The following is an 18,252-nucleotide window of genomic DNA, read 5'->3' on the forward strand; positions in this document are numbered from 1 at the left end:
CAGGGTACCCTGAGGGAGGAGAGGGGGAGGTTCTGGGACTGGTGCCCTAATTGAGGGGGGTCAACCGCCCACAGGATGCTGGTGGCGAGGGCTGCCTCCTGGCCCCCAGCCCTTCCCACTCTGCCCCCAGGGTGCTGGGGGCTCTGCTTGCTACAAAGCAGCCTAATCCCTTCCCAGCCCCAGGTCCAGTTTCCTGAGGGGGTCTCCATCTTCTCTGCCAGCGGAAGCCCAGAAAAACATCAGATGTATCTATTCAAAGCCAGGAGACAGGGTATTTGGAGCAGTCAATGTCCAATGCTACAGCGCCTCTTTGCCCTCTAGACCCCTCCCTGACCTCCTCCTCTCTCTGGGGTCCAGCCCCATTTCAGTCTCATCCTCCTCCCTGCCCTCCCCCGCATCAAGGACCCTGCTTCTCCTGCCCCGACCTCAGTGCAGCCCCTCCCAAACCCTTCCAAATGTACTCACCAAGGAGCTGGAGAGGGGTCTGTAGGGTCTTTAGCCCCACTGCCTCCCCGGGGGCCGGCGGCGTCTCCAGGGACCCAAACACCTGGCTCCCGGGGGGAGCTGCGCCCTGTGCTGGCAACGGGAGAGGCACAGCCAGTGATTGGCATGTCCCACCCCCTGGCACGCCAGCCTGGGGGGGGAGGGAGAAAGGGAAAGAGAGGGAGGGAGGAAAGGGAGGAAAGGAAGGGAGGGGGAGCTAGAGGGAAGCCTCAGGCAGCATCTGGGGTTGGGCTAGGTCTTGGTGCCGTGCCCCCCTCCTCCACCAGGGCACCCAGTTTGAGCCCCGAGAGGGAGGAGGCAGGACATGAGGAAGGCAAGCCCAGGAAGGCTAAAAGTCCAGGACGGGAGAGAAGGCGGATACAGGGAGACAAACACCCACACCCACTGCACACAGACCAGGCGGCACACACACCCCCTCACAAAGGCACACTGTGTTTCCCCGGGCTCCTTCCCCCACCCCACCTTCGAGCCCCCCACCCGCGTGCACCATGCCCCAGCACACATGCCCTGGTACTCACATGCTTGCTTCCCTCGCACACATGCCCTCCCCCCGCACATGCCCACGCACCCACCCACCCAGCCACACACCCTGCTCTTCCTCCCTGCTGCGAGGGAGCTAGATTCCTTCTGTTTGGAAATGACACATTGGGCCTCACGTGAGAGGCTCCAACTTGGAACAGACCCAGAGGGCTGGCGCACCCGCCTGGGGGCGAGCGGACGTGCCCGCGTGCTGGGCTGTGTGCTCTAGCGTCCATCTGTGTGAGGGTATATGGATGTCTGGTTTTTGAGGATGAGTGGGGGGCCAGGTGCCTGCGCCATGCATGGCTGAGTGCCCCGCATGTGTGTGCCCCTGTGTACTCATGCCGTCATGCAGCCTGGGTAAGTGCAGGTGTGACCCTGTCGGTTTGGAGGCAGGATGCATGTGCACACGTGTGTCTGTATTCCGTGCGTGTCTGAGTGTTGCCCAACTGTGGAACTTGCTAATTCTGACAAGTGAGGCAGCCTCTACCTCCCTGCCTGCTCCACCCCCAGTTTCCACTTGGAAGACAGACAGACAGGCAGACAGACAGCTCTCCTCCCAGCTTGTCAAACTCTGTCTCCCCTGACTCCCACTCAGGGCGCACAGGTGCGTACCTGGGAGGCAACGAGCCCTTCCTCCCCTCCTCCCTCAGTCTTACTGCTCGGCCAGCACCCCTCCCTCCAGGCCTGTTTGGGTTTCTGTGTTGAGTTTCCTCAGCGATAGAACCCCTGGGGGGCCTTTTGCCATAGAGACCTGGGTCCTGTCCCGCCTTCGTCTGACCCTAGCGACCTCCCAGGGCGCTGGAGAGCTGGCCGTGGCGGGGAGTTGGGAGGCTACCTGGACTGCTCTGGGGCTGCCGTGTTCTCTGCACCACGGGGCTGTGTGACGTCCTGGGATGAGAGGTGGGAAGGAATGGGATCCTCAATTATCCCCCTTATGGAGGTGAGAAACTGAAGAGCAGAGGTGTGATTAACACACACTGGGCAAGTGTTTGGACTTAGGCCCCTTAGCTCTAAGCCCAGGCTATGGAATTTGGGGCAGGGGTTGGGGCCTGCCCCTCTCTTCTCCCCTGCCCATTTCCCACCAACACCCCCTCCCAACGCTGATGCCTGAGGGTAACCTGGGGCTTCCTCGCCCAGGAGCCCAGTTGCCATTGGAGCCAGTGGAGCAGAAACTGGAGTCCCTGGGGCTTGGCCAGCAGCCATCTGGTGCCAGTGGTGGGCACACGTGGCAGGTAGACGTGGGGGCATCTCTGCTTCTCAAAGCCATTTGGGGCTCAAGCAAGCACCCATTCGCCTCCTTTCTGAAGTTGGCCAGACACTGCAGCTTGGAGAGGAATAACCTCCAATAAGCCCCTTCACTCCCCAGGGTCACCCAGCGGGTCGGGCCAGAATTTGGCCAGCCCCCGCCCGTGGGCCCGGACTCGGGCTGCCCCCTGCTGGGCTGTCCTGGGCTTGCGGCTGCGGCTTGTGCCTGCGGCGGGGCTGCGTGTACTTGTGCGCGTACACGTGGCTGAGTGTGGGGGTGTTAGGCCTCCACGCTCAACATCCATTTCCGAGTCTGAATCAGGCTCCCTCTTTGCCCCCTCCCCCCAATCTCCTTGGCCTCCCTTTTCTCTTCTCCCACCGCCTCTGCACACGTCCCTTTAGAAATAAAAACACTTATTTTGTGGGCGGGAGGGGAGGGTGTCCAGCTTTCCCCTGCCTCCTCCTCAGTGCCCCCCTCTGCCCACGCATCTTCCTTAAGTCGGTGCAGCCGCGGAGGCACGGAGATGACGCCCCCCTACTGTATCACTCTTCTCGCTTCCCCGCGTAGACTTGGCTAGGTCCCCCTTACCAGATGGGGAAACTGAGGCAAGAGGGGAGAAGGGAGGTAGGGCCCGGAGAAGCGCTCCCGCCCGGCTCGCTCACCGCCCCCGCACCCGCGCCGGATTTAGCCGCAGGGAGGCTGGGAACATTGTCTTTATTTTAAGCCCGCCGAGTGCGGCACGAACGCGGCTGCTCGCGACAAAGGGCTTCTTGGAGCCGCTGCAGGCGGCGCACGTGGGGGTCCGGCCCCGCCCCCGGGCGACCCCCTGCAGCCCTCAAGCGCCCCGGCCTGGCCCCCACCAGCTCTCCCCTATTTCAGACTGGGTGGGGCATGGGCTGGTGCAGGACTCCAGGGTCTCGGCTAAACTGGTCTCTGCCAGATGCTATTTCTGGTCACCTGGCCGAAAATTCACGCCCCTGGGCCATTGAGGCAAGGCGGGGTCACCCTTGCGTGGCTCGGCCCCAAGCTCAGCCCCCCTCACTCTAGAGGAGGAGAGACTGCCATGGGTGCGAATCCAGCTTGGCCTTTTGCTAGTTGAACCGCCCTGGGCAAGTTAGTGCCCCTCTCCAGGTCTCAGTTTCTTCATCAGTGACTTGGGGGGGGGTGGCTGGGTAGAAATACCTTCCCGACAGAATTGTTTGACGGGTTAGTTGGGCCTGTGTAGGTAAAACGTGGCACATTCACTCTGCAAAAAAGTGAAAGCCATTATTGTTGTTATTTATAACACGCATTGAGCACTTCATGCCAGGCGCTGCTAATCGCTCTACATTGATTAACTCATTTGCTTCTCACAACTCTATGAGGGAGGTTCTATTATTATTCCCATTTTACAGATGAGTAGATTTATAAGCCACATGTATCCCTGGGGCTTCCTGGAGGGCGCGGTGAGTGTGCCTGGAGACACCCTGGGGCTAAGGACCAGGTAGGAGTGTGCAGGCTGCAGTTCTAGGGACGGCAGAGACTGTGGGACAGCATTTTTAAAAGGCCCGGGTCTGTCCGCCAGCGGCTGGGGGAAAGAAGTGAGAGGGCTCCTATCGTGCACTGCAGCCCCTCTAGGCTTCGATCCTCTAGCCTTCGACCCTGGCTTGAATCCGTGTCGGAAACTTAAACCCTGCTAAAGTTGCCACTTCACGGTGCTGCTTCAACTGTCCTGGGAGGAGGAGGCCGAAGTGGGTGACTTCTCCTTCTCGCCCCACCAGGCCTTGGAAGCCAAGTTGGTGGGTCGTCGGTGCCCTCGGGAAGGGGCATGGGCGAGTGGTCTCACCCGCTGGGCGAAGCAACCTCCATTCCAAGCCCGGGAGGCAGGCAGCGGCTGGGCCTAAGGGCGCCCATCTCGCCCTCCCACCCCCTGTCCCTTCACCTCGGCCCTCCTCCTTAGCCTCCTCCTGCCAGTCCTCCGGGAGAGGCTAATTCCCAGATTTAAAAGGAGAAACTAAAATCCAGGGCGGGGCTGGGATAGAACTGGCTTAGCAAGGGGCCCCAGAGCCGCTGTCGCCCCACAGCCGGGGCGGACGCCGCCACAACAAAGGCATCCTATTGCGACAGGAAATTGGGGTCTTCCGAGTCTGGTTCCGAAGTTAAGGCCGCGTAGCCATAATCCCTCTTCACGTCCCGGGCGTTTCACCTCCCCGCCCCGGTTATGTGCTGGGCTCCTGGGAGCAGGGGGAGCGCCGGGAAGCAACCTCACTCCCTAGCCCCGAAGCCTCGAGGTCAGTTCCCGAAAAAAAAGATGGGTTTGGAGCGATCCGGGGCGCGGCGCCTGGCGTGTTTTCCCGGCGGGGCCTGGGTCCTGGAAGGAGCGCTCCCTGGACCTTACAGCCCAACTGGTGACTCGGCGGAGTTAACGCAGAGCCCGGGGTCGGGCCGGGGTAGCGAGCGCTGGGAACCGATGACGCATCCTGGAGTTTCGGACTCCCCGTCGGAGCCGGCCGTGGAAAGGAGCCGCGTTCCCACGGGGCGTCTCTAAGCGTCCTCTGTCCCCGCCTCTGAGGACAGGACCTCGGAGTCCAGGTCACTTGCTGCAGCCTTGGAGTTGGACGCGCCGTGGATGTGCGGCCCAGACCGTGGAATGAGGCACCTTCCCCCGCGCTACGGAGGCTCGTGCCTCCTGCTTAAATCCCTACGGCCCAACGCAGCTCGAAAAACCTAATTAACGGCGTCGACTGGCTGAGGCCCCCAAGTTTTCCGCCACAGGGTATACACGCCCCGGCCCAAGTCTAGGTCCCATGTGAAACTGCTGGAGTCCCGTGAAATTCGGGCGGGAATTTTGGAGAACCCGAGGTCCGGGTCCCCAAGGCTTTTCCTTGATTCAGCAGTGGAACCCGAGCGCCCAGGGTCGTGACGGGGTGAAGCAGGGCCGATTTGGGGGTCCCCTGGCCCGGTCCAGCTAAGTTTGCTTCCTTCCCTCGCACCTTTCCTCCTCCCACCCCCATCCCTTGGACGCCCAGTCCTCAAAGTCCCCACCGATGGCGAGGGGTGGGAAGGAGCTGGGTGAGAGGCGCCTCCGCCCGCTTCCTCTCCTTACCCACCTCTCCGCGAGACCCCCCGACCCTGCGCACGCGCAGAAGTACGTCGGTGACTTGGGGTGGGAGTGCTCCTTACCCTCCTGACCTGAGTCCTGAACCTTCGTTCATTGGCTTCCAGCGGTTCTCGGCCAAGGTGCCCGCCGCCTGGGGTCGCTCCAGTGTTGTCCACGGCCGTCCGCGCCTCCCGCCGCGCCCCCCAGCGGCCCACCCAGCTTCGTGCCCAGCAGGGGTCGGGCGAGAGGCCCGGGTGCCTTACGCCTAGGGGGCCTGGGGCCAAGCGCCCCTTTTGCCTTCTCAGGGAGAGGAATAATATTATTTATATCTCCTTTATGCCCTACAATACGGGCCTTTCGTTGGCGAGGGTGGGGGGCGCGCAGAACTAACACTGAGAAGCTAGTGGGAGCTGGCTGCCCTTTATTGAGTGCTTCCAACCGGCTACCGCATTTATAAATTCTTTACATGAGCTTTCTTGTTTAATCTTCACAAGTGCTCCAGGATATAGGCGCAGTCATTTTACAGATAGAAAACTGAGGCCCAGAGAGGTTAGGTTAACTTAATCTGCCCTCTTGATCCCTTCACAGTTTGTAGGTTTTGTCCCCAGCTTGGAGCCTGAGTTGAGAACCATCTTGGCCATGGTTAAGAGGGAGGAGTATCCCGGGAAATTGCTAACCCAATATCTCCCCCAGATCTTCATTCTGTGGTTGCATGATTTATTTATTTATTTATTTGAGACAGGGTCTCGCTATTTTGCCCAGGCTGTAGTGCAGTGGCTATTCACAGGCACGATTCCACTACTGTTCAGCATGGGAGTTTTGACCTACTCCGTTTCTGACCTCGGCTGGTGCACCCCTTCTTAGGCAACCTGGTGGTCCCCTGCTCCTGGGAGGTCACCATATTGATGCTGAACTTAGTGTGGACACCCAGTGGACATAGGACACTACAGTCTAGAACTCCTGGGCTCAAGCAATCCTCCTACCTCAGCCTCCCGAGTAGCTGGGACTACAGGCATGCCACCACATCTGGCTGTGGTTCCATGATTTAACAACCACTTGCGTAGCACCAACTATATGCTGGCCTCCTTCTCAGTGTTATACATATTTTAACTCATTTAGTTTTCCTAATAACCTGATGGAGCAGGTTGAATTACTATCCCCACTTTATAGATGAGGGAACTGAGGCACCCAGAGGTTCAGTAACCTGTCCAAGGTCACACAGCTAAGTAGGTGCCAGAGCCAGGCCAGTTGACTCCCAATTATTATTTTTGCCCGTCTCCTAAAAGTCCCCCAAATGTCGACATCAATGTGTCTCTATCACCTCCCCCTCCCCACTGCCCTCTCTCCATTCCTCACTGTGGGGCAATCAGCCCTTTTGCTAGGGCCTAACCTGACCCTGGCCCACCAGCCCCCCTTCCCCGCCCCCTTGGCGCCTCCTGCCCGCCCCGGTGCTGAAGGAGGCCTGCCCAGAGCAGGGATTGATGAGGATGAGAGGACCTCTGAGGCAGCCTGTTTGCTTTGCTGCAGGCACACGCAGTGATTAACCAGGCACAATCGAGTTAGGGCCTGAGCTTGTGGCTGGAGGCTGGTGGTTGGGGCGGGGCAGGGCCGCCTGCTGGCTAGAGCTGCTGCTTCCTGGGGCTCACCTAGGCTTGCTAGAAGCTGGAGCCCCCTGAGGAGACAGAGAAGGGGCAGTGCCCAGCCAGTGGGGACAGGGAGCATGTAGAACTTCAGGGCAACGCTCCCTGCCCTTCTTGCCCCCCTTCCTCTTTCCACAAAAGCAGGGGAGCTGCTGGGCATGTCTCAGCCCCAGGCCTCATCCAAGGAAGGAGGGAAGGAAGGAAGCAAGGGAAGAAGGAAGTCTTTTCCTGACGGGCGACGTCCCATGAGGAAATGGCAGCAATGCAGAGAGAGCGGTAGGGAGCCAGGCTGGATCTGAGTTTTAGATGGTGGCAGACCTGCTTGGGCCCCAGGCCTCCTTGCTGGTATCTCTATATCTTTTCCCCAGCATGTGAACAACTTCTCTCTTACACGTGCCCAGCCTGCCCTAGCTTTCTTTATTTTTATTTTTAATTTTTTGTAGAGACTGGATCTCACTGTGTTGCCCAGGCTCGTCTTGAATTCCTGGGCTCAAACAATCCTCCTGCCTCAGCTTCCAAAGTGCTGAGATTACAGGCCTGAGCCACTGCACCTGGCAATGCCCTGGCTTTCTTGCCGCAACAGCCGGTGGGGCAATTCTGCGGACATCCTGGGGTCAGGGAACTCAGGAATAAAAGCCCAGCCCTAGCTCTAGCTCTCCTCATGGGGCTCCTTTGCTCCATTGCACTGTATTCAGAGAGAGACCTCCAGAGTTTCACTAGTTTAAAAACCACACAGTGGCCGGGTGCAGTGGCTCAGGCCTGTAATCCTAGCACTCTGGGAGGCCGAGGCAGGAGGATTGCTCGAGGCCAGGAGTTCAAGACCAGCCTGAGCAAGAGTGAGACCCCCATCTCTACTAAAAATAGAAAGAAATGATCTGGACAGTTAAAAATATATAGGAAAAAAAAATTAGCCAGGCATGGTGGCACATGCCTGTAGTCCCAGCTACTCGGGAGGCTGAGGCAGAAGGATTTCTTGAGCCCAGGAGTTTGAGGTTGCTGTGAGCTAGGCTGATGCCATGGCACTCTAGCCCAGGCAACAGAGTGAGACTCTGTCTCAAAAACAAAAACAAACAAACAAACAAAACCCCCACACAGTGCAGTCATAGCATGTCCTGCTTCTCTGGATTGATAACGAAGCTGCATTCTAAGGGATCAGTCTGGAGTCTGTGTCCATGCTGGGAAGGGACTGGGAGAAACCAGAGCCAAGAAACTTATGAGCTAGTTGGGGAGGCAAGATGATCTTGGGAAAGGTACTGGTTCACACTGGAGCCTATGAATTTCCGGGGAATAGGATAAAACGATGAAGGAAAGTAGAGGATGATCAGTAGAAGCTGGCCCCAGTGGGGAGGGTGTTGGCCTGGCCTGGGAGGATGATCGGGTTCCGGAGGTTGTGTCGCATGTCAGGGCACCCAGACTGAGTCAAGTTGGGGGCTCTGTATAGAACCTTGTGGAAGAGGGGTTGTGGCCTCTCCCCCGGCCTCAGTCTACCTTTCTGTACATGGAGTGGAGACGGTGGTGAAGATGGACCAGATAGCTCCAAGGGGCTCTCCCAGCTCTGATGTTCTTTGAAGACGGGACAGCTGAGGTTTGACTCACCTATTTCGCCACACGGTCTTCTTTACGGGGAATGTTTTATAGGCCTGGCTTCTGAGAAACACACTCCGGTCACTCTAGACTAGCTTGTCTAGTAACCCTCCAGCTCTGACATGTGATAGTTCTAGGCATCTCCTGCCACCTTCAAGGACTCATTTTCCTGGCTCCAACCTTTCCTGGACGGTGCCCACTCCTAGGCCCCATACTCCACCCTCCTTAGGGTGCCCTTTTCTCCTGGCTCCCTGTGACTTCCCTAGAAGGCTCAACCTCAGTCCGGCTGCCCCTTCTCTGATCCTGTCCGGTTCCCAGAGGACCTGAGGGGCACTGTCTGGGCTCTCCCGGCAGGGGTCAGTGTGATGGCCTCCCTCAGCTCCAGTACGTGGTTTCCTGTTTCCCAATCCCAGATCCCAGCCCCAAGTTTCCCGGGCTCAACCTCAAGCCCCCAACCCAGCCCTCAATCGACAGACCTCATTCCCCAGCCCCCCACCTGAAGCCTCTGGCCCCACGTCTCCTGGTTCCCAGCCCCGGACTCCTGCACCTTAATCTGCAGCTGCAAGCCCTAGTCCCACTACCCACCCGTGGCTCCCAGCCTTTCTCTCCAAAGCAGTTTCTGAGATTTGGGGTCTAGAGGGTTAATAGGCAGCCTCTTTCCTCTCTCCAGCTGCAGCTGCAACCTACTTGGTTTCTGGGCCTGAGCCAGGGGCCCGGGCCAGAGGAGAGCAATTGAGAGTATTGGCAGAGTGAGGGGTGAACCCCAGGCGATGAGGACAAGTATTTACAGTAATGCTGTCCTCCCCCTCACTTAACCTAGTTCAAGGTGAGGGAACCCCTCGGAGGCAAAATGACATTATGAACAGGAACGTTCTGGTGAGGGAAGTGGTGGAAGTGGGGGTTGGATCCACTGGCAGGGGTAAGGAGCAGATGGGGAGAGATGGGGGTGGTGAGCCTGACCCCGCAGATGGGAACTGGGCCAGCCACAGGGTGTCTGAGCTGGGGAATCTCTAAGAACCATGTTTTACAGATGGGGGAGCTGAGGCCCTGTGACTTGCCAAAGGCCAAATAACAATTCAGTGGCCAATGCTCAACCTCAAACTGTCCCCTTATATTGTGATCTCAGTTTGCAGTTTCCAAAGTGCTTTCTCTTCATCATGTCCTCCTCCTGGAACTACTTGCTGTGCTCAGCCTCTGGGGACACTCCCTCTGGGGTCTCCTACCTCCCTGGCTGTTGTTCTCGTTGTCCTCTGCCAATGTTCCTCATGCGCCCACTCTAAACTCTGGCGTGTCTGGGCTCAGCTGGACCTTCATATCCACCCCCCAAGTGAGCTTTTGCCACCCACACACTGGCGACTCCCAAATTTGTATCTCCAGCCCAGGCTCTCCTCGGAACGCCAGACTTACATGTCCAATATTTGCTCATCTGTAAAATGGGGCTAATAATAGCTCTACGTCACAGGGCTGTTATGAGGATTAAATGAGCTCAGACATGTAAAGTGTTGGGAAAGTGCCTGGCTCAGAGTGAGTGCTCTGGCTGGAGCTATGATTATTATCATCACTGTCATTATTGCTGCCTGCCAGCTCCATTTGGATGTCTAGAATCGTCTCAGATGTGACTCATCCGAAACCCCAAACTTGCTCTATCTGCAGCTTCGCCTGTTTCAGTGGATGGTAACCCTGTCCTTCCAGTAGCTCAGGCCAGAAACCTTGAGTCACCCTTGACTCCGTTCTTTCTCTCACATGCCAAATCTAATTCATTAGAAAATCCTGTCGTCTCTTCCTTCAACATACCCAGTGTGCGACTGCTGCGATGTCGCCAGTGTTGTCTCTCACCTGCGCTACTGCCTGCGCACTCACCTCCCTGCTTCTACTCGGGCTCCCTCCAGTCTGCTCTCAACGCAGCGTTCAGAAGGTTCCTCTTGATATATAAGTCAAATCATGTCTGTCCTCCATTCAAAATGCTCTCATGACTTCCCATCTTTCTCGGAGTAAACCTCGAGTCCTTAGAATGACCTGCATCGAGGCCCCATGGGAGTAGCCTCTGCTTCCTTCTTGGCCTCTTTTGCTGCCACTGCCTCCTGACTGCGATGCCCCGAACATGCCAAACACTTTCCTGCCTCAAGGACTTTGCACTACAGTTACCTTTGCTCAGGTAATAGTTAACAAATGGTCAGGTTTAGAGAAGATAAAGATTATGCTAGAGATCACACAAAGGGCTGGGGCTTGGGGCAGGGGACACATGGAGAGGAGCCCAGAGACCTTGGCAGGGGCCAGATCATGAAAGTCCCTGAATGTCCCTTGAGCAGTGGGCAGCCAAGGAAGGTGTGTGTGCAGGGTAGGGTTGGGACTGGGGTGAGGTGAGGTATAAAACTTAAGGGGGCCCCAAAACTCAATAATCATGATTACTAATATTTTAATATAGTACTTTAAAAAATCAAAATTAATGCAAAAATATCCACAATGAGCAAAATGTCAAACTTTTAATTAAAGACAGGATCAGGCAGGGCTAGGATGACCAAGTGTGGTGCCTGCTCACTCCAGTGAGCTCACTGCAGGCCAGTGACTCAACATCCTTCTGGGATCACCGGAGGATGGGCTGGACAGGGACACCATGCAATGGTCTGGGGGGAAAAGAGGAGCAGAGGTCTGGCCCACCAGAGGCAGCCAGCTGGACAAGATATTCCTGGCCTGTAAAATGGGGATAGCAAGTCTTGCCCCAGAGGAACTCAAAGGACTAGTGATATAATAGACAGAAACCTTGCACTTGGTTGTGCTCTGGGCTTGGTTGGGAGACAGGTGAAGATCAGGAGGGGTGAGGGATGGGGCACAGGGCGGGGCTCCATGGGCAAAAGGGCACTCACCTGGCTCAAGGTGAGGACCGTCCTGAACCAGCCATCTGACCAGGAATAGGAAGGTACACAGGTGGAGAGGCTGAGGGAGAAGGCCGTGCAGGTAGGTCCCTGTGTTCCCAGCTGAGGTGGGACCAGGTAAATGGGGCCTTGAGATCCACCCTGGCCAGATGGTGTCTCGGAGCAGCATGCCAAGACCCAGAGGTGGGGCTGGGTAGGAGCGAAGCTGAAGGCTGGGCTGGAACAAGGTTGAGGGGCGGGATCAGGGCAGGGAAGAAGGGCAGATCCAGAAACTGAGTACCTGCACCTTGGGTCTGCATTGGCATGTTTGCCCCCTACTGCTGCAGAGGCAGGTGAGGGTCATGCCAGCCTTCTCCCTCCCCTCTTTGGGGCTGGAACAATGTGTGCCTGCCTCTGGATGCGACAAGAGTCAGACTCCCTGGCCCAGGGTAGGGTCCCATGAGCCCAGAACAGGCCTTGGGTGGGCAGATGGACATAGGTGAACTGTTAACTTTTCTGGCTTGGCAGCCACCCGCCCACATCATTGCAGTCCCTGCCAGAGTTCGTTGTGGCCTTGCCCCAGGCCCTTCCTGAAGTGAGGACCAGAACTGGTACAGGGACCAGGAATCCCAGGTTCTGTTCTGGGCAGCAGATCACAGCCATCCTCCTTCACACCGGAGGCCAACCATCCCTCTCCCACGTGGTCCCCCCAGTGCCATCAGTACTGCTTCCTACCAGCCCAGGAGGGGCAGGGAGCAGCTGGGGAGGAGGATGGAGGAGATCAGAGCCCAGTGACTCTCCTGGCTAGGTTTTGCCTTAGGGGCCTCACCATTGCCAGCCCAGGGCTCTCTGGAGGCAGATAGAGAAGAGCCCAGAAATGCGGCAGGGAAGGTGAGGTTAGCTGGGGGAGGCGGGGCTGAACTTCCTGGAGGAGCGCCCAGGTGTGAGGTGGCAAACTGCTCCTGCAGCCAGGGCCTGGCCTGGAGGGGAGAGGCTATGGCCTGCTTCAGCACTCCTCTCCTCCACTCTCTTCTTTCCTCCTGTTTCCAGATGTTTGCACCTGCCTCAGGGAGGGGAAGAACCTTAAACAGAGCCTCCTGAACGGCAGCCTTCATTCAGTCCTTTTTCCACTTCCAGGAAAGGCTGAATAGGGACAGGGAGGAGCAGGGTGTATAAAGTTTTTCACTGTAACCGAAAGAAAGCCTTCAGGGGAACAGAGAAAAATGGCGAGGATGGTGGGGAGTAGGTTGTGTGTGTGTGCGAGCTTGTGTGCACATCTGTGAATTCTGCCAAGCCAACTATCCAGGTTCAAGGTAGGCCCTACTATTTCTTAGCTGTATCTCTTAACCTTCCTCACCCTGAGGTTAATACGGCTACTTACCTTATAGGATATTGAGAGTTTTGACATGTATGATAACATGTATCCACCATTCTAGTGTCATACAGAATAGTTTCACTGCGCTAAAAATCCCCTGTCCTCTGCCTATTCATTCCTCTCCCCTCACTCTGAACCTTTGGCAACCACTGATCTTTTTACTGTCTCCATATATTTGATATTTTTGATGCTATTGTAAATGGTATTATTTTAACCATTTCAGTTTCTGATTGTTTATTGCCAGTAGACAGAAATATGATTCTTTTTTCATATTGATCTTATAACCCGCAATCGCTAAACTCACATTTTAGTTGTTGTAGCATTTTTGTAGATTTCATTGGATTTTTCTACACGGACGATCACTGAAGGATGTTTTGAACTGAGGGTTGGCTGATGTGGAGTGGCCACTGTGTGTGGGCCACAGGGGACTAATATAAGTTGTGTGTAGTTACCTTTTTTTTTTTTTTCAGAGATGAGATCTTGCTGTGGTGCCCAGGCTGGGGTGCAGTGGCTATTCACAGGTATGATGTCACTACTGATCAGCTCCATTTCCAACCTGGGCCAGTTAATTCCTCCTTAGGGGACCTGGCAGTCCCCTGTTCTTTGGAGGTTACCATATCGATGCTTACCTTAGTGCGGACAGCCATAGCACACTACAGCCCAGGACTCCTGGGCTCAAGCCGTCCTCCCGCCTCAGCCTCCTGAGCTGCTGGGACTACAGGCTCCTGCCACCACATCTGGCCATAGTTACTTTTAATGAAGTGGTCTTGGGTGGGTCAGGCCAGGAGAGAGGGGCCCAGGAAAAGTGTTTCTCTGAGCACACAGGCCCAGGAGAGGTCCCTCCTGCTCTCCCCTGGCTGCCATTTCTCCATCCCTCCTCTTGGTGTGGACATCGGGGAGATGCAGGGCTCCTTCCCTCCACCCTCTGCCCCTTCTCAGTGCTCAGGAGGCCTGGAGTGGGACCATCTGCTGCTCCTGCTGCTGCTGCCCCAGTTTCTCTTTCCACCTATGGGGAAGGAGGAACAGGGTTCTGGAGTAGAGTCGGAGGATTCTTTTTAGATGTCTGTGCTCAGTTGTCCTACTTTCTGTCCCAAACCACCCACTGTTTCCAAGAGCCAGGAATTTCAGGGAGGAATCCTGGGATTCAGCCTGTCTGTGAAGATGGGGTCTAGGAAGCCTAGGAGGCCCAGCACAAAAGAGGCTGGGATTCCAGCCTTGGCTCCACCAGCCTCCGGCTGCATGACCCTAGGTAAGTCCCTGTCCTCCCAACCGCTCACCCAGGTCTGGCATTTTTTGACTATAGAAGGTGGATTAAGGAGCTCTGAGCTTCTCATGGCTCTGAAGGTGGAGGAGGGTCCAACCCACCTTCTGTCCAGGTTCTGCACCATGTTGGGCAGTGGCTGTCCCAGGGTCTCTCAGGAGGACAGTGATGGTGCTGGCAGCCACAGGGACTGCACCGTAGATGGAGAGAGGCAGGGAAGGGTAGAACTCAGCAGCCATGCCTACCAGTGGGCTCAGGATGGTGCCTACATTGGCCAAAGTTGTTGTCCTGCTCAGACCTCTTTGCCTGTGGGGACGAGGAGCACCTTGGTGAGGCCCATGGGGCTTGCAGGTGCCTGTCACCTTGGGCTTCCTTCACACTTGCTAAAGGGTCAAATGTTTGCATTTAACTTGGCTTAAAGGCAAATGAGGGCAAATGGTTTCAGATCCATGAAGTCTGGGTTCCAGTCCCAATCTGAACTTGCTGTGTGACTGTGAACAAATCCCCACCCAACCTCTCTCCTCATCTCCAGACCCTACATCCAGCTTCCTATTCTACAGCTTCATTTGGGCTTCTAAAAGTCCTCTCAAACTTCATACGGCTAAGGAACTCTTCCTTTCTACCCTCAAGCTTGCTCCTCCCCAAGACTTCCCTGTCTTGGTAAATGGCACTTCTAACCACCTACTTGCTCAAGTTCAAGTATCTAGGAATTATCCTCTATACCCTCCTGTTCCCTTATTTCCCCATATCCTAAATATGAATTTGGATGGCTATTCCCCCCAAACACATGCAGAGTTATATCCTGTCTCTCCATCTCCACAATCTCTACCCACCACTTCACCCCAAGCCATTTTCATCTCTCTCTTTTTTTTTTTTTGAGACAGAGTCTCACTTTGTTGCCCGGGCTAGAGTGAGTGCTGTGGCATCGGCCTAGCTCACAGCAACCTCAAACTCCTGGGCTTAAAGCGATCCTACTGCCTCAGCCTCCCCGAGTAGCTGGGACTATAGGCATGCGCCACCATGCCTGGCTAATTTTTTCTATATATATTTTTAGTTGTCCACATAATTTTTATTTCTATTTTTAGTAGAGACGAGGTCTCGCTCAGGCTAGTCTTGAACTTCTGACCTCGAGCGATCCACCCGCCTCGGCCTCCCAGAAGGCTAGGATTACAAGCGTGAGCCACTGTGCCCGGCCCCATTTTCATCTCTTGCCTGGACGATTGCAGTAGCCTCTTGACTGGTCTTCCGGTTTCTACGGTTGGCCCTGGCCCTCTGTCTCCAGGCTATTCTCTCTGCAGATGCCAAAGTGTCCTCTTAAAACCATAACTCAAGATCACTTCACTCTCTGCTTGAAACCCTCCAGTGATGTCTCCTGCTGTACCAGAATAAAGTCTGATCTCCTTATAAATCCCTATGTGATTGGTCCCTGCCTGCCTCAGCCTTATCTTGTGCGGTGGCCCTAGTTTCCGCATCACACAGTCCTGACTTGCTCTTTACCTTTAATCTTTACTGAGGAGACTTTCCAGGTTACCCCGATCATCTTATCTAAAGTAGCCACCTAGTCATTCTTTCTTTCCATTTTTTTTGACCTCAGGTACAGAGGGTTGAGTTAATGATAATCCTCATTTCATGACCCTCCGTTATCATTTGTCCATGCAATGGCCCTTTGGTTCCCCGCTTGACATTCATTCTGCTTTATCACCATTATCCACTCCTAACTCCCTCCTGCCAAAGTCAACTATTGCATCGTGTTTGATGTGCGCTCTTTTATTTGTATATGTTCTTATAAAATGTGTATTGTTTTGTGTGCAAATATTTTCATTTACCTAAATGGTGTAGGCAATAGATCTCATTCTCTTTTTCATTTCATTTAGCACTTTGTTTTAAAGATATTTCCATGTTGATATGTTTACCTGCTGCTGCACAGTATGCGGTGCTGTGCTTCTGCCCACATTTTACCTAAGCACTCTGTCAGCCACGCCATCTCGATTGCTGCCAACACTCATGGCCTCGAATGACACTGCAGTGAATGTCCTTGTATATGTCTCCTTAGGGGCCTTTGTGAGAAGTTCTCTGAGATGCAGACCCAAGAAGGGAATTGCTGGTGTGTGTGTGTGTGTGTGTGTGTGTGTGTGTGTGTGTTTGTGGATGTGAATGCTGCCAGTTGCTCTCCAGAATGGTGGTACCAAATGTCATTCCCACCAGCGGTGCACGTGGGAATGTGGGGATACAGGGGTCCTGTATTCTAACATTTGTCATTATCTAACACGAATGTGCTCCTATCTAATACCAACATTTGGCTTTCTCTGGCTTTCTAATGTTGCCAGTTTAATGAGTGTAAAGTGATATCTCATTCCTCATCTGTAAAATACCAGTTCATTTTCTTTGCCAGTATTTCTACTGGGTTCCTTCCTTTTTTTTGTTGAAAGAACCTTGTCAGTGTTAAATGTTGCCAGTATCTCCTCTCAATTTGTCATCTGTCTGTTAAATATGTCCATTGTGTCCTTCAATAAGCAGAAGTCTTTTCCAATACAATCAAATTGATGTAATTATATATGCAACTCTGTCTTCAATTCTTTCTCTTCTTGCACCAAGAAAGCTATAGACATGCTATGGCTTTGTTGTATGTCTCAATCGACAGTAGAGTGAGTATCTCTTTGTTTCTCTGTTTCAAAATTGACTCCGCAATTGTGGTTTATTTCTGCATATAAATTTTAGAGTAAGTTTTTGAAGTTCCTAAAAAAATCCAACTGAAATTCTGGTTAGATTGAATTGAATTTCTATAAATTTCTACAAATTAATTTGGGGAGGACTGACATCTTTATAATATTATGTCATTCTAAACCAGAGTGTGTGGAATATTTTTCCATTTACTAAAGATAATTTTGTGATTTTTTTTTCATTTGAAAGAAATTTTTAACTAACATCTTGTTCATGGAATCTTTGTGCTCTTAAAAGAGTTTCAAAAATTTTCTCCATGGAAATCTTGGGTGTCCTTTGTTAATTCAATTCCCTAATCATATATAGCTTTTGGTGCTATTCTGAGTGGCGTCTTAATGTTCAAAACTACATTTTCTAGATTATTGCTTCTAAATTATTGCTATTGATATTTTGGTAATTTGATTTTGTATCCAGCATCCTTGCTAAACTCTCTTATTAGTTTTGTTTATTGATTTTGTTGGTTTATCTAGGTAGATGATAATATTCTCTCTAAATAACAAGATTTTTAAGCCATTACCTTTTAATTCTTAGTTTTCTTATGTCTTTTTCTTTCCTACTAGAGTAGTATTGGCCAGGCCCCCCAGGATGTGTTAAGCTGTTGATTCTGATAGTTAAGAGAATGTGTGAACATTTTCGCATTATGTATAGTGTTTGCTTTGTGCTCGGGTGCTCTGCTTACCTCTCTGGGTTCCCACTCTCCCTTAGATGATTGGCCTGGTTTTTCCTGTCTTTCCAGCTGTTTGGTGCTTTTAAGGATATTTTAAAATACTTTTTTGGGTTATTTTCAGTGTTATTTTGTTATTTTAATGGAAATAGAAGTCCTCTTTCTAATCAATTTCCAGAATTTCTTTATACATTCTGGTTACTAATGTTATAAATTCCTTCTTTTACTACTTTCACCTTATTTATAGTGAAACAGATGACTGGAATTTAAAAAACTTTAGAGCAGAAAAAATTATCATTTTTTTTCGGTTGAGCACTTTTTATGTCTTAAGAAATCCTCGTCCTTCAGCAGGAATTCGTTTTTGTTTAAGGGTGAAATACGGATTGCATTTTATTTATTTCCTATGTGGGTGAGTAGATGTCCTGGTGCTACTTTTTCAGTAGTCCATATTTTATCCAGAGATCTGCAGTGCCTCCTGTCACTTACCGAGTTTTTCTGTGTGTGGGTGTGTTTCTGGGCTTGCTATTCTCTACAGGCCTATTTTGTTCTTCCTGTGCCATCATTCACGGGCTGAATTACTATGGTTTTATAATAAGAGTTTATAATGTGTATTGATTTCTGGTAGGGCAAGTTCTTCCACCTTGTTCTTCTTTTAGAGAGTATCTTAGTTATATTTGGCCTTCAGCACTTTTGTATAAATTTTAGAATTTGCCTAGCCAGTTTTTTGAAAATATCCATTGGGATTTTGATAAGAATTACATTGAATCTATAAATCAATATTGGAAAAACTGACATTTTTATATC

General features: G+C 52.9%; 1 long non-coding RNA gene across 1 annotated transcript; it reads right to left on the reverse strand.

The window, feature by feature from the left end:
- Window positions 1-11,074: 11,074 nt before the first annotated feature.
- LOC123641348 lies at window positions 11,075-11,820 on the reverse strand. The gene is made up of 3 exons (XR_006736273.1): window positions 11,729-11,820; window positions 11,440-11,509; window positions 11,075-11,199 (listed from the first exon to the last, which is right to left on the reverse strand). It is a non-coding gene; the product is annotated as an uncharacterized LOC123641348 (long non-coding RNA).
- Between the last annotated feature and the right edge of the window lie 6,432 nt (window positions 11,821-18,252).

This window comes from Lemur catta, chromosome 7 (genome assembly GCF_020740605.2).
Source record: "Lemur catta isolate mLemCat1 chromosome 7, mLemCat1.pri, whole genome shotgun sequence".
In the NCBI taxonomy this organism is placed as follows: Eukaryota; Metazoa; Chordata; class Mammalia; order Primates; family Lemuridae; genus Lemur; species Lemur catta.